Genomic DNA, 24,725 nt, shown 5'->3' on the forward strand with positions numbered 1-24,725 from the left:
TACTCTAGCCAATGCGAAAATAATGGTAAGGTAGGAAAAAAAAAGAGGTCCCACCATAAATTTAAAACTTTGTCACTTAAGTGTGTAATTACAAATGTATATATAATCGGTGTAACATTACTGTGTTTAAATTTACAAACATAGACTTGAGCAAATAATTTCTCTTCATCTTCCTTTTCTCAAAAAAGAAAAAAACTTAAGAGCCGTCTTGCTCAGTTGTATTCTGTTTGGATCGGATCTGAGTAAGGATTTTATTTTATTTTTTGAAGTTTTTGATAGTAGGTAATGGAATAAGATGTTTTTACATCATTTTTGGTGTCTTTTGACATATTTTTTTGTCTTTTTGGGGCGATTTTTCTTCGTCGTTGTGGGCGACTTCTTCAAATTTTAACGGCTGGTTCGTGGCTTTATATTCTCGATTCAAAAACATCGACGATTTATCACGACATCGCGCATCCGTGGTCGTATGGATCGACAATTTTATGGGCAAAGTACTCCTTTGCTTTAGGAGCATCTCTTATGGAAGAAGAATACAATCAGATTAAATGGTCGGAATATATTTCCGGATACACCATCATTTTTCCCTTATACATAAAGTTGTTTTGGATATCTTTGCGGTTTATCGCTCTTTCTCTTCGCGGTCTACTTGTAATTGATGTCCTTATTTGAATTTTGATTATCTCTTAATTTAATGTTTTTGTCATTCTTATAAGCGAACATATAATGGGTATTTTGATTTGAATGAACTGAAATATGTTGATAAGTCACGTTTAGACCTTATTTCACATATCCTTTGGATAAGTCGAACTTTTTCAATCACTGCCTATTTGACAACCTCTTTTTTGGTAAAAAAACATTGTATAATAAAAATTAAAACTCCTCCAGACCAAGTGCTTCATTGAATTTTCAATCCTCTCCAATATCCCAAGTTAACGTATAGATATTAGTAATCGATGTGTTGCTCAATATTATGTATGTATGTTTATTTAATTATTTATATGAAACTTAACTATGCGCCCTGTATTGGACCACAGGACCGAATTATAATATTAGTAGAAATAGTCAGGTAAAACTTGTTGAGCAACAAAACGAACGAAAAGAGGTGAATCATGAACAATTGGCATCTGATTTTTACCCTCGTGAGACTAAAATAAAATTTTAAAGGTAAATCATACACAATGCATTAGTCAAGGAAAACTGTACCATTGGTTGAAAGAAAACTTTTCCCCGTACAATTCTTTAACGCACAACATTTAGGTGTACATAACCAAAAAGACCTCATTTGTACCAAAACGTTGGTGTGAAACTTTAGTTACACATCTTAATGCAAGAAATGAAAGATAACCACACTCCCCGGATCATGTTTACTTCAAATAAGATCCAGACTACTTTGAAAAATAATGATCAACTTAACCATATTAATGAGAAGAGGACCGGTAAAAAATCAAATATTAAATCCAGAACATAATGATGGAAGAAATTATGCAATTGAGCATTAGATGGAGAAACCAAACCATACAGTTTTTTTTTTTTTTTTTTTTTTTTTTTTTTTTTTTAATTTGATCTTTAGAATCACAAGATATCTACGGCTTAACTGTTTTATCCGAAACAATCGACTGTTACTAGCTAAACAAATATTTTTTCGGTGGTCGCGTATATTTTTGCACTTTGATAGTTAAATTATAAGACAGGGACTCCGTGGACCCGAATATTAATCATCATCTCTATAAATATCAAATGGAAAGGGGTTTAAGGGATTCCTACGGATTGGGCAGACGCTCTCTGGTTCTGTTTGGTTGATCCATTTGATTACACATTGGTCATGGAATACATGCCCACAGTATAACTCCATCACACTATTCACACCCTTTATTTCGTCCAAGCAAATCACGCATTCTTCCTTCTCATCACCGTTGTTGAATTTGTTTACGTAGAATTCCTTTAGCATTGAAGTTGGTTTCACTTGTGCAGCTTCTTCATCTTCGTTGCAATAAACTATTCCCTTCTTTAAACAAATCTTCTTATCTAACATGCGGCGAAAACCACGTAGATACCATTCAAGCTTTTCGTTTTCTTCGTTCACTTCTTCACCTTGTACTATTAACAAGATCTCTATTTTCACAACCAGGATTATCACACTTTTCTTTTCTATAAGGTTTAGTTTTGCATTTTTTTTACCAAACGTTGACACTGCGTGTTTAAAGAAATTCCAAAACCTGAGCTCAGCAGGAGAGTTTTCTAGATAGTCCAGTGAAAATCGCAATTACTGAAAACATCCGAGCTAAACAAGTCGGCAAAGTTGATCTGAAACAGTTTTACAGTTGTAGGTCTTTGTTTTTCACTTGCTTCCAAATATCTTCCAGATACACCGTCAAATATAATGTTGTTCCTCGCGCGATACATATGAATTCTATTTCTGACTTGAACTTCAACGAAAGCTCGGGTGTCTTCATAAGGATTCTCCGCCCTATCTTCCGTAGTAATTGCATCTATAGATTTTATATGCATAGCTATATGATCCTCCATTGCACAAGAACACCGACTAGCCAGGTATGTCTTGTTTACAAGATAGAAAGAATGACCGGGAGATGTGGTCATATATACATAAAATTTACTAATACGATTCCACCAAGGAATAGGATTTTTCCCCGAAAACAAAAAAAAAAAGAGTTTATATGGGATCAGGAAAGACTGAGGTAACATAGGTCAGTGAAACACGACACTTGTGTTCCCGCTAAGCCCCTTGTATTTCATTCGCAATAATTATTTCCAAGGATAAGAGTAATTGGGTTCCTACATTTACATTCATCAATCAGATTTCTTCAGAATTTCAACTTTTTAAATCCAACAGGATACCAGCCAATATGCAAAATCAGTAAACAAAAAGACCCACAACATGCTAGATTTTTGGAGTGAAGAAAAAATAATAATCAAACTACAAGCACTCTCAAGATACTTATATCATACACATGCAGGCTATGTCCTTTTCATAATAAATCTACATCTCTTATGGGCCTAATTTCCAGAGTCAAGTAGAATTGGGGGAAACTCAAAAACTTCCAATCTCTTCTCCTGCCAACCAGTTAAGGGACCTATATCTTATCAACCTTTGCTTTCTCTACAGCGAAGCTGTGAAAAAGCTTTCTTCTTCCTGCAGCAATAACCTGAAACCCCTTGGGTAAGAAAGCTTAAGCCTTTGGTCCAATCCAGCAGAGAGAAGCAATTGTCCAATCCTATAGCTGAACTGAATTTATTAGACGGATTCTCGGCATTTGCATCTATCAGTTTCAGAGAATTCAAGAAGCCCAGGTAAGAGCTTCACACACCAGTGTTAGCAACAATATCTTCATGTGTTCTTAACAAATCATCATCACAATCAGCGTTCAAGACCCCTGCAGACTCATTACCTGAATTAGATCCATATCCAGACTAGGGGACAGCTTTAGCCCACTCCGTGCCTGGACTCAACTTAACATGATGAGCTCTCAACCTTTCCACATATTCTGAAGCCAAAAATGAAGTCTCAGCCTCATCTTTCCTCAGTTTCTTGAATCAGGCATTTAACACCATCAAACCATGCGGGTTTTCAACCTTTCAATTCAATTCCATCACTCTTTTCCTTTTCAGATTCTACATCTTAATTACTGGTGTAATGCGCACTTCCTACCTCTTTTCATTTACCTCTTTCTTTCTCTTTAAACCCAGCCAAAACCAGAATGCTTTGCGGCCTCAGTTTCTTAATCACCTACTTGAACCACACATGCATGAGTCTCATCTGCCTCAACTCTGATGTACCTGTTCATACAAGAGCATTTTGAGAAATTAAAACTCATCTTTAGAATGCATTCTGATCTATATGAGAAACTACATGAACCATTAAACACTAAGATTGTTAGACAGCTGCTTATAAGCCAAATTAGCTAAAAAAAGAAACTCAAAAAGTGACTATCTACAAATAGGGTAGCTGGAATAACGAATTGATACTATCCTTAAATTTGTTTGGGCTGTACTAATGTTTTTTTCTTCCAGGACTGGTTATGAGCAGTGTTCTTTGACTAGGACATCATAATATAAAAATCTGAAATGTCTAAACCGACTTTTACAGGAAATGAAGAAAAACAAAATTTTCTAGGGTTTAAGCTTAATAAGAAACATACTTGTAGGGACAAGGGACAATAGGGAATGAATTGCATGAGTATCTACTGATATAGGAAATTCTTTGATCTATGTTGTATTAGGGGAAGAGATATAAGCAGGTAAAAAGTTGCCAACAGCATTGCCTGTCAAGCACCCAGGTTTAACCAAACAAAGACAAAAAAAGATGAAACACTGCAATGATAGCAAAACAAAAACAAAACTGACTCCTAGTAAAGAAAACAAAACAAATCCCTTCTGCAAACCCTCTTAGCGTTATGCCAATACTTACTGGAGTACTTTTTCTTGGCAGCAGACTTGGTAAGCTTGCTCCTGATGGGTCCTTCTCATGTACCTTGATGACGCCAACAGCAACTGTCTGCCTCATGTCCCTAACGGCGAAAACATCCAAGAGGTGGGTACTGAGAGAAGGTCTCTACAACCATGGGCATGGTTGGAAGCATCTTATAATACCGGCATCACCATTCTTGAAGAGCTCGGACTCCTTCTCAAGCTCCTTTCCAGACCGCCTACCAATCTTGGTGAGGATCTCAGAGAGCTTAACAGCAATGTGAGATTTGTGACAGTCAAAAACTGGAGCATAACCATTACTGATCTGACCAGGATGGTTCATGATGAAGATCTGGGAGGTGATGTTGCGACTTCCCTGGCAGGGGCATCCTTGAATTTAGAGGCGACGAAACACATTTGAGATCCTTCACTGCAACATTCTTGACATTGAACCCAACATTATCACCTGGAAGAGCTTCTTATAGAACCTCGTGGTGCATCTCCACAGACTTAACTTCAGTGGTCAACCCAGTGGGTCCAAAAGTACACTATACCAGGATTGATGAATTCAGTTTCAGTGTGTCCCTGGCACAGGACAATACCTCCAATCATGTAAACATCCTGAATTGGAAGATGTAGGGGCTAATCTGAGGGTCTCTTTGGCTCAGTGATATTGTCAAGTGCCCCAAGCAGAGTTGGTTCCTTGTACCAGTCGAGGTTGGCGGACCTCTCAATCATGTTGTTTTCCTCAAACCCAGAGATGGGATCTAAGGCAATTTTGTATGGATTCTATCCAACCTTGTTCAAGTAAGATAAGACCTCCTTCACAATTTCATCGTACCTAGCCCTTGAGTACTTGGGTGGTGGCATCCATCCTGTTACAACAACAAGATCATCTGCTTAACACCAAGGGTGAAAGCAAGAAGAGAGAGCTCACGAGTCTGACCATCCTTCGCGATACCAGCCTCAAAACCTCCAGTGGTAGAATGAATAAAGAGTACCACAATCAGCCTGAGAAGTACCAGCAATCATGTTTTTGATAAAGTCACATCAATAACTGTGCAGTAGTACTTGGTGGTCTCAAACTTCCACAAGGCAATATCAGTGGTGATACCAAGCTCTCGCTCAGCCTTAATCTTGTCAACACATACTTGAATGACCTCTTGTTCGTCTCAGCAGCCTCCTCGAACCTTTCAATTTGTTAATACCTCAAAGCCTGTAGATCAAGTGACCAGTGGTGGTCAATTTTCCACGACATGTCCAGTGACGACAATGTTGACATGAATTTTCTCTTTACCCATATTGAATTCATACCCAAAAACAAAAAAAAAAACAAAAAAATTTGAATTCTTAGCAATTAACTGAAACGGGATAAGCAACACAGAGCTTCTTCACAAAACTTCACCAGCAGTATTCCATTGTAATGCAAACTCCATACATACTCTCAGACCCTACACCAGTTACAAGTCAATACCTGTCATGGACAAAAATTGCTACATCACAGTCTGCCAAGGACTCTTTGCTGGATAACAAACGCTTGACACCGCTTTCCAGTATTTCTCGTAATATTAGGGTCTTCTTTTTTCCCTTTGAAAACAAAATCAGATGATAACTTCAGATAAAATATTGAATTGCCAAAATTTTCTAGGAAAGGAAAAATGAAGGAAAATCCACAGCTAGCAATGAAAGACCATTACAAAAATTCTCATGAACCTATAAACAGTAAACATCTATGATTTGACAGCTCTGATTAATTTTGGGTGATGATTAGTTAGTGTTAATAATAGTTAGTGTAATGCTTAGTGAGACGATTAAGTTAAAAATAATTAGTGAGATTAAAAAATCAGATGGTTTTTTTTTTTAAAGAAGTAGAATTAATTGAGAGAGTAAAGTTAGAGAAAATGAAGAAGGAAAACATGAAAAACGATTGGATTTTACCAACCACAACGGGAGGAAGAGTATTTGGGTATCCAGGTATGCTTCAAACTTAGATAATGTTGGTTGAATTGCTCCAAACTTTCAAAAAAATGAAATTTTTTATGTAGATTTGGGCAAGTTCGGTTACCATATGTCAAGAACATGTAACCGAACACACCTGAAAGTGTAGTTCGGTTACGTTTTCCAAACACGCAGGTTACCAAACTCGCTCGTTAATGGAGGTTTTAGTCGTACAGTGTAATGTTCGGTTACCTGGGATAAGATGGTAGGTAACCGAACTTTGAACTTAACAATTTATTTTGGTACATCTTGTGTGTTCGGTTAGTTCGCAAACTTCAACACAACCAAGTTCCCAACCGAACTGCAGGTTAAAAGTAACCTAGTTTTAGAAGTTCGGTTGGTTCGCAAACTTCAACATATTTTGCGAATCAACCGAACTGGGCTTATATATGCATATATGTAATTAGGTAAACGTTCGGTTACTACGAAATCTATTTCTTGGCGAATTAGGTAGAGTTCGGTTACGAAGTTTCAAAGGTAGAGTTCGGTTACAAAGAAAACTTAACATTTTTGCGAACCAAACTTTTGGACTTCTCATTATTTTCGTAAACTAAAGTTCGGTGATATCCTTATTTTGCGAAAGAACCGAACTTATGGACTTGTGTTGTTCTAATACAAGGAGTTCGGTTAAAAGTATTTTTTGCGAATCAACCGAACTCTGAGTTCGGTTAAGAAAAATTAATTGGTGATAACCGAACTTTTTTCTGAAAAAAAAACTTTATTAAACCTCTCCGCAACTTCCATTTTCAACTCATTTGATGATTACTTCTCATTTATTCAACCAAAAACGAATGACAAGTAATGGGTTTGTGAGAATATCTTTGTTAATGTTTTAAATTAAGCTATATATATAGTGGTGGTGGTGGTTGGTGGTGGTGGTAATCGGTGGTTGGTGATGGTGATAATCAGAGGTGGTGGTGGTGGTAATCGGAGGTGGTGGTGGTGGTAATCGGCGGTGGTGGGAGATGGTGGTGAGAGGAGGTGGTGGTTATATATATATATATATAGGTGGTTATTGGGTTGGTTTTAAATTAAATTAGGTTAAGAGTAGGTTAGTCATTTTAATGTTTTAGGACACCCCTTATAACTATAAAGAAGGTGGCCTAATAAAATTATGGTCCCCTCAAAAAAATCATGGTCCCTTAAAAATCGTTCTTCTCTTTTACTTGTGTTTGGAACTACTGAATAAGAACAAGACAGAGTAGAGATTTGATTCAATTCCACCGTTGTTAAACCGGACTATATATCGGTGCAACTAAACTTCTTATATATTTTTCATATTAGATCGACAAGTTTTCCAGTCATACCTTCCGGTGTTCGAATATGACGGAGACCTAACTTCTTTTGCACTGGCCAGGCACCTGCTATTTTAACGTGGCAAAAGTCCTTGACATTAGGGGTGTGTAGAAAAACCGAAAACGCGGATTTTACCTGCAACCGTCCGTAAAATTGTGGATGAAAACCAATTCGCAAGAGCGTATGGGCCGGTCACGGTTGAGTTTTCAAATCCGCAAAGTTCAGCGGTTTGGTTGCGGTTGGTTTCGTAAATCCACGAATTCACCCGCACCGTATGGTAGTAAGGAAATTTAATAAAATATGGGTTATCCTTCTGGTGTTATTTAGCCTTGTAGTTTTCTTTCCTGTTTGTTGCAAGTTTGTCTCTTGAATTTTGGATATGTTGAACTATCATTCCTTTCAAGTATGGTCACAGTGTAACAAAAATCCAGATTCCTAGTATGAATCAAGTTTAAAGCACTATAAATACAGCCGTCAGAAGTTGTTCGTTAAAACTTGGAGAATCCATCAATCTCTTCCAGTTGTCCCGTTACACTAAAGGTATGATGTACTGGAGTAAAATCTTGCTCGGTCTGTTTCATGTACATACATACTAATCTTCTCTCGTTATATGCATGCACTTGGAAGATATTAGATACACAATTAAGATCTAGCAGTCATTTTATTTATATAAAGAGCCCGCCCCGACCTTGTTTGAATCCCATACTATCACCAATCTACTCCTGTTTCAGCTTATTTTTGAATATACTTCTCTAGTGAAACTCAATCTTTTTTTTCCATGGGAAATGCGGATGAAATGAGTTTTAATGGCGAATATCTAGAAGAGAATAAAGTAAACGTTACTAATACTATCGTAGAGGAAGAACCAGAGAATATGAGCGCCATTAAAGCATCCGTGAAGGTGTTACCGGAAGGATTAGGAGAGGATTCTAACAGAAAAGGTCTTATTAAGACTCCTCTTCGGGTTGCTAAAGCTCTCTTAGACAGCACCAGAGGTTTACACTCTATGAACTCATAATTAAGTACTTTCGTTTTGCTATTGCTATGAACTTCCCATTGATCATCAGTCTGCAAAATCCGAGTATTCGGATAGAGAGCCAACAGTGGATAAATCCGCGGTTAATCCTCAACCGGCCCGTATCGTCCGCTAATCCGCGGATGTGAAATTCGCGGGTGATTGGGCCGCACACAGTTTCATTTTCCAAATCCGCAACTTATACGGTATGGACACGGATGATCCATAATCCGCAACCGTCCGTCCGTTGCACACCCCTACTTGACATTCACTTCGATGGGATGATTTGACAGGCTCAACATCATCTGCATCACGGCGCTAGAAAGTGCTAAGACAGGCCGGGCAGGCCATGCTTAATATTTGTAAGCTCGTAAACAAATTCAGGCCGGGCAGGCAAGGCAAAAGTAGATAATTTTCTACCCAAAGACCGCCCAAAGTCCGCTTTTTATACGGACATGCCACTATTTTGATTTTTTTTTTCTTTTTTTTTAAGTTTAAATTTTCAAATGAATGGTATTAAATTTATTTATTTTTAATACAATATCCTTTCCTTTCTAACATTGCATACTGTAAGTGATAGTACTATTTTATATTTAAATTACAATGACAAACTTTTAATTTTACCTTATAATAAAGAATTAATTAGAGTATAAAAAACTTTCTAATAAGAAAATATATTACCATTAATGTTTTGAAAATGTTAATTATAAGTAAAAACAACTATATAATTTATTTTCCTTGACACAAAATTGACAATTATAAAATGGTAACTTTTAAGTCTTTTTAAGAGAATATTAAATGATTAATGACACATAAAAGGCTTTCAGGTCGGATATCAGGACGGGCATTATAATTAATTATAAAACCCGAGACCGCCCAATAAAATAATCCAGGCCAGGCCGAGTGGCCCATGACGGGCCATAACAGGATTTGGGCTACTTCGGGTACACCCCTAACTGTTGTGGGCAGGCCGAGTATTTTCGGGTATTATTTACACCCCTAATTTGGCCTGCGGCTGAAAGATTTTTAGGGATTATAAGAATTTATGGGTGGGAAACGGATGGGTGGATGCAGATTTTGTATCACTCGCGTCCAATCTATCTAAATGATGTACTTGCAATCCTCACCCACGTCCAATTCATTACTCATCAGATGTGACACCAACGGATGAGCGGATGAGTGGCTTGGATGTTGATGGATTTACAATATAGAACATGAGTAGTGTAACTTAATATTAAAACTTAGATTACTAAAAATATAATAATTAATTTTAAAATTTATTAATATGAAGGCCTCTGATCAATCCAAAAATGATATTTTTGGGATACTATTAGGGATCTTCAATACTTCTCAACAACGAATTATATATATTATCTACTAATTTTCTATATATTATACTAGCATTGTCCTTAAGGCCGAGTGTCAAACGGGTAGATGATTTTTCAATCGCGTTCCAACCTGTAAAAATGACTGGTTTCAAATGCTCACCCGCTTCCAATCCGCAGAGAAACAGAGCAGGTGTCCACCCACCAAAATGTAGATTGAGTAGTAAAGTCAACAACCCCGTATCCTATTAATTTTGATAATTGCTACATTTCACTATGTTAATTTATTTTGGAATTTGAAAACGGAAGTATTTTTTTCTTTTTACGTTTTAGAGTACTCAAATTTACAGACGTAACTAGGTCTTTACATGGTAACGGTTATCCACTAAAAAAAAGTGAGCCAATCCAATTAGGAAAAAACCGAAACGAGCTATTTATTAATGGTTAGTTTTGATTTAAAAATATAAAAACCGCGAGTAACTGAATTTTGGTGATTTTTGAACTGGCCGTAGGATCCTTTCGGCTAAGAAAAAAATAGCGTCTTGTCGTAAGTTCTATAGCCGGTAGTTTATAAGTTCCCATGCGTAAACTTGTTACGGCTAGGGGTGTAAATGGCTAGATTTTTACTCAAACGGGAACTTACACTATTACTCCCGCCTTTTTATTTTCCAAACCAAAACCGTGCCATTAATCAGCGGTTTCGGTTTTTAGTTTTATCATTGGGTTCCGATTCTACCATTCAGTTTAATTATCATTATTATGTCAGTTTCATGTAACTGACATATACTGAAAAAATACACAAAAGGAAAAATGAAAGATTAAAATATAGTTATACATAAAATTACATATTAAAATTAAATATAATTAAATATAAAGCTTTATAGTTTAATTCTATGAATAAAATTAAATATAGTTAATCTAAGGTAGATCTAATGGTTGATATCAATTACTTCAGAACTAATCGGTATTACCATTGGTATTCAGTTTGATTTTTATACAGTATCAAACTAAAACTGAAACTGTATCTAGGTTGTTATTCTTTTACGGCGAGGTAAGTCATATGGTTATTCCAGAGTCATCTACGACTAGATTTAGAGTAATTTGTTTACTTCCACGGCTAGAAAAATTGTGACAAAAAACTATTTCAGTATCTTTGAGAATTCCATCGCAGCTAGGAAATCACGACAAAATCAAGTTTTATTTAAAATAACTTATGGTCGAGAGCTCGTCATTTCCCAGTAATGATAATAGAATATCTATCATACGACTACGAGTTCATCAATTCCCAGTGTAATTTGTTGTTTATGACAAGGTATTCATTCATTCCCAGCTATAATGTGTTGTTCACAACTAGAAATTCATCGGTTCTCGGTCGTATTCCTCATTTTCTTCCTAGAGTTCATGATATCATCCCGTTATTTGGTTGTGAATTATGAAGAAGAATAGAAGGAAAAAAGTAATAGACTTAGATTTTTTTTTTCTTTTATGAATAGCTATTAGATTTATGTTTAGTTGCGCAGGAACGATAATTTTGGCATTTGCTATGTATAGGTCCCCCTTAGCCTCTTTTCCACATTTAATTGAATCGTATGCATCCCTCGTAACCAAAATGTTTTTTTTTTAATTAATAAAAAATTTGGTGCCAACAAGCTTCGAAATCATGTCACTGGTATCATCACCCAGTGACTTTACCATTGTACTACAGTGACACCACCAAAATTTTACAATCTAGATACTAGCTTTTTAGCAAGTAACTGACTACCAGGCACGAAAAGCCACAACAGATTGCTAAAAGGCCAACTATAAAAAACCATGTACAACAAAATCAAGAAGACACAAAAAATCGCTCAACCTTAAAACCACAAAGCAAGAACCAACTCTACAAGGAGTCGTTTTCTCTACGACCAAACTTTTCATTCCTATGACCGAAATCCTCCGGATTCAAGAACTTGTAACTCGATCAACGGTGTCTCCGGATATTATTTCCATATGATATGATTGATATCATTTAGATACAAAATGATTAATTATAATTTTTCCAATTAATTTTTCATGTAGCAACTGACAAAATAATAATATTGTTATTTATCAACCAAATAGAGAACCAACTTGATTACAAGAAACTAGTTGGAATCCTAGCAACAAACTGAGCTCCAACTACTTTCTAAATTACAATCCATAATTTGTGAAAAAGAAAATTACATTGCATTAACATCTAATCTTTATTATCTGTGCGGAAATCATCTCAACAAATTTGGGAAACCTAGAAGCGCAAAAAAAGGTAGAGGGACTGCGCATCTCTCAAAAAGCCCCCCAATACTGCATCTCATGTACGCGAATGATCTGCTAATAACATATAAAGAAACAACAGAGGGCACAAACCATCTCAAGCACTTATTGCTAGCTCATAGTACCTCAGCAGGTCAACATATCAATACCTTAAAATCGACAGTAATCCATCACCCAAATCTCGAACAACATCATGTAATCGAACTTCAACAAATTTTCGGCATGCCAACAACATCAAACCCACCCACATACCTAGGAGTACAATTTAAACTGGGAAGAACATCTCAGCATATTTTTGCCCCCCTTCTTTAGCGACTAGCTCGAAAAGCAAAAGGTTGGATGACGAAATGCCTAAATCAGGCAGGAAGATTAGTTCTCATTAAAACTTCTCTCACACCTACATCCAATCATCTCATGCAAACGCAATTGCTTCGAGCTCATATCCACCAAAAAATGGATCGCATAACTAGAGAATTATTCTGGGGAAACGACTCAACCGTAAGGAAACTTCATCCAATAGGATTTGATAAACTCATCAAAACTAAATCAAAAGGAGGATTGGGAATTCGAAGCAGCAAAGAGCATAACAAGGATCTCCTTATGAAAAGAATTTGGAACATACATGAGAAACCAAACTCTATGTTATCTTTGTTGTACAACGAGAAATACCTTAAACATCGACCAATCCTCCAAAACATCCGTCCTCCTCCGTCGTCCACAAGCCCCCTATGGAGGAATCTGGCTTCCCTCATACCAACCTTGAAAAAACATCTTTTTCACCAGATAGGAAATGGCTCCACCACCCCAATCCAAGCAAACTGGATCCCTCAGTTCGAAAATAACATAAACCCAACACTTTACTACCCCATAAAATTAGTATCCTATATCATTGACCCATTAATCCGGTCTTGGAACCACGAAAAGCTGAGCATCCTCCCACCAAACATAGTGAAAAGAATCGTCAACCTTCACCTTCCACATGAGAACCAGCTGGATAGAATAATATGGCCCTTCACAAAATCAGGAAAATACACGAAGGCTTCAGGATACAAATGCCTAACATATATTTCAGACCAATTGCAGCACAACCCACCACCCCCTCCAACCAACTTCCTATGGACGCTCCCCTGTACACTAAAAATACAACTTTTATTGTGGAAAGCACTTAACGAGGGTTTACCAACCCTTCAACTACTCAATCACATCCGCCTCGCCAACTCCAATCTTTGCCTCCAATGCAATTCTGACCCTGAAAATGCAAAGCATATCCCGCTACATTGTCCCATCGCTATGGATTCGTGGAACCTACTACTTTCACGGATATACACTCCGCAGATTACCCACCGGGGAATACTCACTTCAATAAACAGACATCTATATCCCTACTTTTTTCATGCTAAAATCGGTAACGAAACCACCACCACATTCTGCTTTCTCTTCTGGTCCCTTTGGATAGCTAGAAATGACGTCGTATACAATCAAAAGAAAACAAACCCAACAAACATACTCCAAATGGCTACCCTCCTACAACAGGAATACACCTGAGCTCAACAGAACCTCCCACTGGTACTACCAGGAATGCAATCTTCTATAAACATTATGCATAAGATTCCCAAGTCAATCACAATTTTAGTAGGATAGAGTAAACCCCACCCGGACTGGATTAAAATTAACACAGATTGAGCAGTTAGTGGACATCCGGGACTGGCAGGAGCGGGAATTATTTTACAAAACGAAAATGCCATCACAATATTAGCAATTGCGCAACCACTAGGGATAACAACAGCGCTCATTGTGAAAACTTGGTCCATGCTCATAGCGTCAAGAACAACCACAGATCAAAAATGGCCAAAGGTGCAATTCGAAACGGACTCGGAAAACTTCTAATGTTTTTAAGATCGACAGCTGAACCACCTTGTTACTTAAACAATATGATAGCAGAAATCAAGCTTAGAATGACGCAAATTCCGCATTGCACCATAAATCATATTTACAGGGAAGGAAATCAGGTGGCGGACGGGTTAGCAAACAAAGCAGCAGATGACAGCACAACGGGAAATCTATCCACAACAATTTGGGACCACAAAACACCATCGTTTATTGGTCTTATTGTAATTGCAGACTCTATGGGTACAAGGTACCCTCGTGTTATTTCTTCGTAACTTTAATACAATTTCATGCTTCAAAAAAAAAAAAATCTAATCTAGATAATGATTATTTATCCTTTTTAGTAATTTTTATTTCTTGTATTTGTGTATCAATTTATTTCTCTCTCCATTGGGAAAAAAATGATATATTCACTTTTTCTTAATTTGACTTATTTTTTTAATTTGACCTAATTTAAAGTGAAAATAAAAAGGCGAAAGCATCACATTTCTTAAAATAGAGAATAAGGTTATAATTTATTTGCCTAAGTAAATCATACTCCATTCATATGATACTTTCAGTTCCAACAAAAAATTTAACCATACTCCATTCCTATGATGCTTTCAGTTCTAGGTTCTAGCACAAAATATAAGAAACTTACATACATTATATTAATTAGTGTCCTTATCTGCGATTGATTTATGATAGTTTCTTCCAACATACTAATTAAATAAATTTACACACAAAAGATATAGGTATATGACTATGAAAAACATGTATTGAAATATTTTGTCAAAATAATTGTTAGACATTTTGGTGTTAAGGCCTATTCCTATACACATGCTAAACATTTGTTTTTGTCATATATGTACCCATTATATATGGGTATGCCAAAGTGCCAAACATATATGCATACACGACATACTTTCCAATGGACGATAGGGTGTCCATCGCTAGATGGTCAAATTGTCGCTCGTTGGTCATAAAAGCAATGATCAATTATATTTCCTAGATCAAGTATACCCAACTAAAATCTGCAATGATCAATTATATTTCTCTGAGAGGAGGGATTGGTAATAAACCAAATATTAAACGTGAAACATAATGATCGATGAAAATGTGCAATTGAACAACAAAAAATCGTTAATTTTGTAAATACATGGCACTAAGTGGAGAAAATTCAAATTGAATAAACAAAAAATCGGTTCCAAAGTCACCTACGATATACCAATATCTTTCCAATTTTTTTTAACTAATATATAATTGATTTTTAGTACCAAACAAAATTAAAGAAAACCATAATCATTGTAAAAATATGTCCGAAAGGCTAACAAAATTATCACTTTTTATGCAGATTAACAACTAACAATAGCATGATCTATGATATCACTTTTAAAAATTTCATGAAAAATAAGTATCTCAAAGATATAACTTTTGTATGGGTATAACCCAACCGAATATATAAAATCAGTTCAGACTTGAAAAACTAAAGACACGTCATTTAATATAATTGTTCTAAACAGTAACCTAGTATATAAAATCAGATATAGTTTTCTAAAATCTCGTGCGATTTTTTTCCGAGTTAACTTTAGATTTGTTGAACTTCTCGAAATCTTTTAATACCACGGTTATCAGTTGTAAAAAAAATAAATTTGGAATGAGGTTTTTTTTTTATGGATCCACACACAAATAAAAGCCAATCATTGATATGGGAAAGTGTAATAAAAGTAAATATGTGTGAGAGAGAGAATAGTTATTTTCATTGGAGAATGCATTTGTAGAGACAGAGTGGTTATTTTGCATTGAACTTCTGTCTCTACAAATGCATTAATTCTCCTATATGAATAAAAAAACCCATACCAGCGATTGACTCTTATCTTGTGCATGGATGCACAAAGATAGCAAAACCCAATAAATACTCACTCACAGATACATTGGTTTTAATCTAGATCACCTATAACATGTTTTCATATCACTCCCAAGGTTTTTTTTTTTTTTTACTTATGGAAGTAGAAAAATCAGAAATTAGTTTGGGTATACAATTTCAAAATAACTTCTGGAAGTAAAAAAAATTTTTTTTTGTGAAGTAAGAACATTTTACTTCTGACTTTTGGAGAAGCAGAAGCACTTATACTTCTTGTATCCAATGTTTTTAGACTCGTATACCATAAAATTAGAAATTGAGTCGAACTGTGAGTTAAACTCGTTTTTCTTCAAACTCGTGTTAGTCTAGCTAGTCTTGACCAAGTCACATAAGTCAGCAAACTCTTCAAGTGAAGATTTATTATATAAGAAAGTCTTGAAGAAATCTAACTTGGGACCTCAATGTTATATGGAATGGTTCCACAACTATTGTTCAACGTTCTTATTTGATGATAATAATGATTGTTTATAACAATTATAATTGTATTACTACGTTTAGGGACAAATGCTACTAAGATTGATATAAGTTAAAATAAACCACTTTATAATTTTATCGTGACTCTTCGAGTCGAAATTTAACATACAATTCAATCCTCAAAAATGAAAAAACGAATCACGTCACAAGTCATAGTCTCAATACATTGCTAGTATCCAAACATCCAATTAGTCTCTTGAAGGCTTGAGTATGTTTCCTATTTCGCATATATGCATATGTTAACTGAAAGGTGCGCACGCATTCTAACTTTTTCATCATGAATTTTCACTTTACGTTTAACAAATTTTATCATAGTACATCAATTGTTTTTATCATAGTCCCTCCAAGATCCTCTTTATAACTGTTTTTTCTTAAAAATTATCCGAACCTAATTTTTTTCAAAATCTTCTTCATCTTCAAACTTAGATTTAATAGGACCTGATATATTAGAATTTTCAAGTAAATTTGGGTTCGTAAATGTATAGTTAACTTTCTTGTTTTCAATAAAAATCACTTTGTGATTTAGGTTTTAGAATTTGCTTTTATGTTATTGTTTTTTTGTATACAACGTCTGTTTTATGCCTTGTAATAATTTCAATTATAATCGACATTAGTGCGTTTTATTATAGCCTCTGGGCTGTTGTGTTGAAATTCAACAATATATTCAAGCACAGACGATCAATTTCGATGTAACGATGATCAAGATATATACAAAGAAGATCAATCTCTATTGGAATGGGTCGTGAATATAATGATTAACGAAAACTACGGATTTTATCTTACCGAAGAAGAAACCTCTAAATGGTTGAAGAATAATCAAATTACATTATTCAGATTAGTGTTTTTCGTTTTATTTGGTTTCACGTGAATCAAAGAATTTACATTGTAGATAGGGTATACCTATCTACCACTTTTGTTATGGAACAATCCAAACCTCAATTTGAATGAAGTAGTCTAATAAATTAATTTTGGGGTTTTTCAAAAAAAAAAAAAACAAAAAAAAGAGAGAGGAGAAAGCCAGTATTTGACCTCAGTAACTGGAATTTCATTTGGGCAATTGGAAGTTGCTGGGAATCTAAGGTTACATGGATTTGTATGGATGATGTGAATAGAAATGCATAATTTACAGTTTTGGTGAGAGTATTAACTCTTATTACTATCCTTGAAATCATGAAGCCTATATGCGTCTAGCTCAATTATGGTAGAGCGCAAGGCTCTTAACGTTATGGGTTTGGGTTCTTTTTAACTTGCTCACTTTTTGAAGTGATGTAGCTTGTACATGAACCCTAACTAATGTCACCACAAGAAAATGAAACGCTTCTTTCAATTTTGTCTAACGTCTCAAGGACGATAATCGAGAAGAGGTTGTAAGGGTATCAACTAGATAGAGTTATAACCAGCACTTGATGTAGTTAACAATTGAATTTTTGTATAAATATTTGATTTCTCTGTTATTATGATAAAAATTATCCATTTCGATTTTGCTTTATATAATCTATTTCCTAATTCTTGCGTTGCGCAATACAAATGCTTCCCAGCATAACAATAGTTATATTAACCATGTCGGGGTCAGAGATATTGGGGACGATGATGATGGATTGGGTCTGTATGGTGCGGAAAAAGTTTGAAAATACGAATAACATAAGTGTTATATTATATTTAACATGAGTACTAGAATACATCTGATTTGCACGTCGGGTATATTTTCAAGTTTACCTTCCATTTTCAAAAAGCCACTACTTCTACCGCGAAATCGAGATTTATTCATTGAATACGTTGCAAAACCGGTAGAAAACAGTTCTTATCGAAATTCGACACGATAATCATCTGTGCACTGCCAAACAAATCTCATAATTTTTCAAAACCAATTTCAAATTCGCACAAAAAAAGCATGAATTATCATACTTGGAGCAAAAGAAATCCATCCAGATTACAATAAGTACATCAAAAGTAAAAAAAAAAAATAATAACATAAAAATCAAATTTCTTAGTAATTAATTTCTCAGTTTAATTTCCAATGTTCTCCAACATCTTTGGGAGAGCGTGTATGTATATTAATAATCTATTGAGTGCTCACAATTATTTACGTAGAAATTAAATGATTATCATGTTTTGAACAAAATGATTGATCATTGATTTATATATTAGTAGAAATAGTCATGTAAACCAACCAAGATGTACAAAAAGAGTGAAGTGAATCATGAACAATTTGCAACAAAAATTTCCCCATGACTAAAATCAAAGATTATGAGGTAAAATCATACACAAGACATTTTTTTAGTTTGGGAAAAATAAAACAAAACTTTAGTGCTACAATTATGGAGATTATGGACATTTTTCTAACGAGTATTCAAAACCTAGAAAGACAACTGATAACAACTTTAAAGAAAATATAGCAGAGAGTCAAGAAGAAGAAGAGAAAGATGAAAACTTACTACTTGCTTTTCATACAACAAAAGAACAACCTCATCTTAAATGGTACATAAATACAAGTTGTAGAAATCATATGTGTGGCAGAAAAGACTTATTTATCAATCTTGATGAATCAGTACGTTCAACTGTGAATTTTGGAAATAATTGTACAATTTCAGTTATGGGAAAAAGAAGAATACGAATTGTTCTTAAGAATGGATCAAAGACTTACATCATGGATGTACTCTATATACCAAGTTTACATCAATTTTTTTTAGCATGGGTAAACTGTCAGAAAGAGGATATTCTATGAATATTTACAATGGTGTTTGTTCAATTAGAGATAGAAGAAGCAGACTGATAGAAAAGGTACAGATGACCAAGAATAGATTATTGTTTCCTGTGAACATACAGTATCAAAGAGAAAGTTGTTATAGTAATCATGTACATAATAACTCTTGGTTATGGCACAAGAGAATGGGTCATGTGAACTTTAACAGTTTACAAGTTTTAGTAAAGAAAGAGATGGTGTCAGGTTTACCCATTATTGAGCTTCCTGGATCAAAGTGTGAGAATTGTATCTTTGGCAAACAACATAGAGATTCATTCCCAATGAGCAAAGCTAGAAGAGCTGATCAACATTAGGAGATAGTTCATAGTGACTTAGGTGGTCCTATTGAAGTAACTTCACATGGAGGTATAATTACTTTATAACTTTCATTGATGATTTTAGTAGAAAGGCATGGGCATATCTACTTAGACAAAAGAATGGTGTTTTTCAAGATTCTGAAAGTTTTAAAGCTTATGTTGAAAAAACAATTGGTATGAGCATCAAGATTTTAAGAACTGATATAGGCAAAGAGTATACTGTAAACATGGTATTCAACATCAGTTAACTGCTAGATATACACCACAACAGAATGGTGTTGCATAAAGGAAGAATATAACTATAATGGATATGGTACATACCATAAGAAGAACAAAGAATCTACCAAAGAATTTATGCAGTTGATTGTGCAGTTTATTTACCTAACAGATGTCCTACAAATAGTTTGAATAATAAGAAAACATATGAGGCTTGGAGTGGTACAAGACCAAGTGTAAGACATCTTAGAATATTTAGTATTTGGGTGCATTGAATATACACATGTGCCTAAAGAGATTAGAAAGAAGTTGGATGATAAGAGTGTAAAGTGTATTCTTGTTGGCTATAGTTCAGTAACAAAAGGATATAAATTGTTCAATCCAGAAACAGGAAAAGTAGATCGATGTGATCTATGATGAAGATTCACAATGGGATTGGAACACTATTTCAACAAGAAAAACTGTAAGGACAGTACCAATTATAGTTGAAGAAGAAATGAATAGTTAGGATGATGATGTAGAAAATCAAGAAGAAGAAAGAACTGATGTTGCACCACAACAAGAAGAAGGAAGACCTGGAAGAAATCATGTCATACCAGCACATATGAATGATTATGTCTTATCAAGAGATGATGATGATACAAATGATGAAGTGATTAATTTTGCACTCTTTGGAGGCTGTGATCCTGTAGCTTATGAAGAAGCTTCTAAAAATAAAGGATGGGTACAAGCTATGGAAGCTGAAATACACTCAATTGAGAAGAATGACACATGAGAACTTACTGAACTTCCACAAGGTAAGAAAGCTATAGGTGTTAAATTGGTTTACAAAACAAAGTACAAATCAGATGGTGAAGTAGATCGACTGAAAGCAAGATTAGTTGCTAAGAGATATAGACAGAAACAAGGAATAGATTATTCAGAAGTGTTTGCACGAGTTGCAATACTTGATATAATACGCATGATTATTGCTTTAGCTACGCAGAAACATTGGAAGATTTTTCATATGAATGTGAGGTCAACATTTTTGAATGGTATACTGGAAGAAGAAGTTATGTTGAACAACCAGCATGTTATATCATGCAAAATAAATCTTTGTTTGGCTTGAAACAACACCACGTGCTTGGTATGCAAGAATAGATTCTTATTCATAAAGAAAGCGTTTACAAGATGTCCATATGAATACACTTTATACATGAAAGTTGATTCTCTTGAAATAGCTCAGAGATGATCAAGGAATTCAGGGAGGATATGGTGAATGAGCTAGCGACGACAGATCTTGGGTTGATGTCATATTTTCTGGGCATTGAAGTACAACAAACTGAAAGAAGAATTTTTTAAGAGTTTCAAGATGGATAATTATAATCCAATTTTAACACCACTAGAGGAAAGATTGAAGTTGACAAAAAATGGATCTGGAGAACTTGTGAATTCAACATACTTTAAGTGTTTTGGATGTCTTAGATATTTAACAGCTACAAGACCTGATATTATGTATGCAGTTGGATTGAATAGTAGATTTATGGAATCTCCAAGACAGTCACACTTACAAGCTGCAAAACGTATTTTGAAATATGTTAGAGGAACAACTAACTTGAGAATTCTTTACACAGTTTCAGAAGATCCAAAGTTGGTTGGATATACAGATAATGATTGGGCTGGAGACATGGAAGGAAGAAAGAACATTCTAGTTATGCATTTCATATAGGAACATTATTTTTCTCCTGGTCATCAAAGAAACAACAAGTTATTGCTTATCTACTATGGAAGCAGAGTATATAGCTGTTGGAAATTGTCCTACACAAGCTGCATGGTTGAGTATGATGCTGAAATATCTTTTTCATGGGAAGAAAACACCTACAACAATAGTTTGTGATAACAAGTCTTCAATTTCTTTGACAAATAATCTTATGCTTCATGGAATGAGTAATCATATTGATATCAATTATCATTACATTAGAGAACTTGCCAGTAACAAGGGGATAGCTGTGGAATTTTGTGAAACTGAAAATCAAGTAACTGATATTTTCAAAAAGTCTTTGAAGTCTAACACGTTCATCTACTTGCATGGAAAGCTTGGGATAATCAGTAAAGAGTATCTTGGTTTAAGAGAGGATGTTGAAGGTTAAACCAAGATAGTATGAGAAGCAACTAATCAAAGTTGATCCCGTTGGATGAAGCAACTAGTAGAAGTTGATGTTGCTTATATGGAAGCAACTAATCAAAGTTGATCCCGTTGGGTGAAGTAACTAGTAGAAGTTGATGTTTCTTATATGAAAGCAACTAGTAGAAGTTGATGCAACTACTATGGAAGAAACTAGGTGAAATTGATGCGGTATCTTGGGAATAACTAGCATAAGTTTATACGGGTGTTTAGCATGCATAATAAGTAAACTCGAGAAGCAAGTTTTCCAGTATTAGAGTTTTTTTACGAATAGGGTTTTTCTAGAAGATTTTTTGTTTTATAGTTTGATCTTGTTAGGAAAAGTTTTTTCTTGAGAGTCAAGTTTGTGTTCTTTCATTAAGTCTTTGATATCAGATTTTCTACAGGTTTCAACAATTTGAAATCGTGCCTACAAGAAAGGGAAGAATTCCTTTTTTAACTACATTGACAAGGATAAAAAATGTCAGAGCTACTTTCTACTATCATATATGCTTTGTTTAAATGTTCCATAGCAAAGCAAACGTTATTCATGAGGAAACAACTAAAGCAACACTGCATTAAGATAATAGCTGTGATATACCAAACAGAAAAGAAGAAACTCGACAGTGTAATATTTTTTTACTTTGTATCTCCCCTTCCTTCGATGGCAAGCAAAGAACACTAAATATGAACTTGGAAAAACTGACTAAGTATGATCTTAGAAAACTAAGTAATGGGCAACAAAAAATTGTTTAGAAAACAAACCATCTCAAAATGAGATTTTATCAGGGATTGATGTGTCATTCTACTAATTTTGCACTGTATCTTGTTACCCGCTCTATCTAACTAGTAAAATTAAAAAATAAATCCACCATTATGAGTAGTAGAACGATTTAATTACCTTTTGGCTATGTAAAATGTATATCTAACTAATTAGAACCCAAGGTCAATTATAGATTCTTTATTATTAACACATCTGCAATGAAATTTCAGTGTCTACAATAAAGAAAGTACGATGGGTTCATTATGCTTTGTAGCATTGAATAAGGAAAGTATATGCGAGTGAAGTCTCTTATTTATAGAGAAGAAAAGGAATCCAAGGCAACCCAAAAGTTTTGTCTTCCCGATAGAAGTCCAAGCTTCTGGGTAGTATTCATTGGAGAGTCAATATCCTTACATCAGAAAAAATTCCTTTAAATCTTGTTTAGGTCTTTATAAATTTGTTCTGGGAACTTGAAACAGTTAATTTGGATGATGATGGTGGTGGAAGTGACAGAGAATTTGTCTTTGTGCTGGATTTAGAGGGGCATTTTCCCAACTAGCCAATCTTAATTTGAGTTTGTCCACACAAGGCTTAAAGAGAGGATTTTGCTTCCGTGAGCATATAGAGGAGAGTCCACGTACTTATATCATTTAAATCAAGAACTCCAAATCCCATGCAGGTGATGATTTGGTTACATATACTGACATTAGCTTCTTTTCTAAAGATATTAGTTGGACCATGACCTTTCGAGCATTAGACGATCGTCTTCAGAACGCACATTAAAGATGTAGACTAAACGATCGTCTTCAGAACACATATTAATAAGACGGAGAAATTCAACATTCGCTAGATCTTTCTCTTTATTAATTTTCATCTTTTGATTCGTGTTTAAACCCTGGATCTTTAAATCGATAAATATACGGGGAAACTTATTTGCAAAGTGATTATTTATTTTTGGTTTTGTAAAAGACAACAGAAAGGCATAACTTCACAATTCTCGTCTCTTTTTTTTTTTTTGACTAATACGTGAATGGCTGTAGTAATGCAACTCATTGTGCCAACTCAATATGAGCAGTGAGTACATTAAAATCGGGAAAACAAGAACAAATAGGAATTTGAAACACTAACTCAGATATATTTTTCTCAAATGCCTTACGACTTTCTTTCTACATAACTTTGAATCCGTGGAATTTCTTAAAATCTTTCAAAAACCAATCTTGATTTAGTTGTACCATTTTTGTTTTGGTATATTCCGGAAATAATTCCTACCATTTAATTTGATTGTATTCTTCCTTGAAAAAAGATGATCCTGAAAGAAAGGAGTATTTTTTCCATAAACTTATATATCGAATCTTTGATGTTTTTAAAACAATAGTAGCAACAACAAATATACTTTTTCCCCACGATCAAAAATTCAGTGTTTTTTTTGGGTACATTTTAGTGATGGAGCTTCGACATCATATGTCGTGCACCTGTAGACATAGGTTATTTCCATACGGATCCCGTAACTTGGCAGCTGATATGAAAATATAGTATAGCAAAAGCTGGATTTCATCCGAGCCAGCACAATCAGTATTTCATTTCCCCATCATTTTCGAAGTAATGAGGTTTCGTTCACCCACGTTCTAAAAGAGGTGATGAATGAAAAACTAATCTGTATTATGTGGATCCATGATCTGTCTAATCTAAAACCTATCTTTGTTCTTAAATTTGGGGAGTGGGTCCAAAAACACACGTGCATTGTTGATCACGACTGGACCCACCAACATATCAGACCAAGCAAATTATTACGGCGACGCGTGGATGATGATTTCACGTGGAAGCTAATTATTATTGAGACCACGTGTAAGCTGGTAATTATCCGTTGCTCGTCGTATAAAGGCTAACTCAAAAGAAACAAAAAAGGAAAAAAAAAACTAACGAACGACGAC

The 24,725-nt window shown here is 34.8% G+C and overlaps 1 pseudogene; it reads right to left on the minus strand.

The window, feature by feature from the left end:
- Positions 1 to 4,224: 4,224 nt before the first annotated feature.
- On the minus strand, positions 4,225 to 14,165 carry LOC113324718 (annotated as a pseudogene).
- Between the last annotated feature and the right edge of the window lie 10,560 nt (positions 14,166 to 24,725).

Source organism: Papaver somniferum, chromosome 11 (genome assembly GCF_003573695.1).
Source record: "Papaver somniferum cultivar HN1 chromosome 11, ASM357369v1, whole genome shotgun sequence".
In the NCBI taxonomy this organism is placed as follows: domain Eukaryota; kingdom Viridiplantae; phylum Streptophyta; class Magnoliopsida; order Ranunculales; family Papaveraceae; genus Papaver; species Papaver somniferum.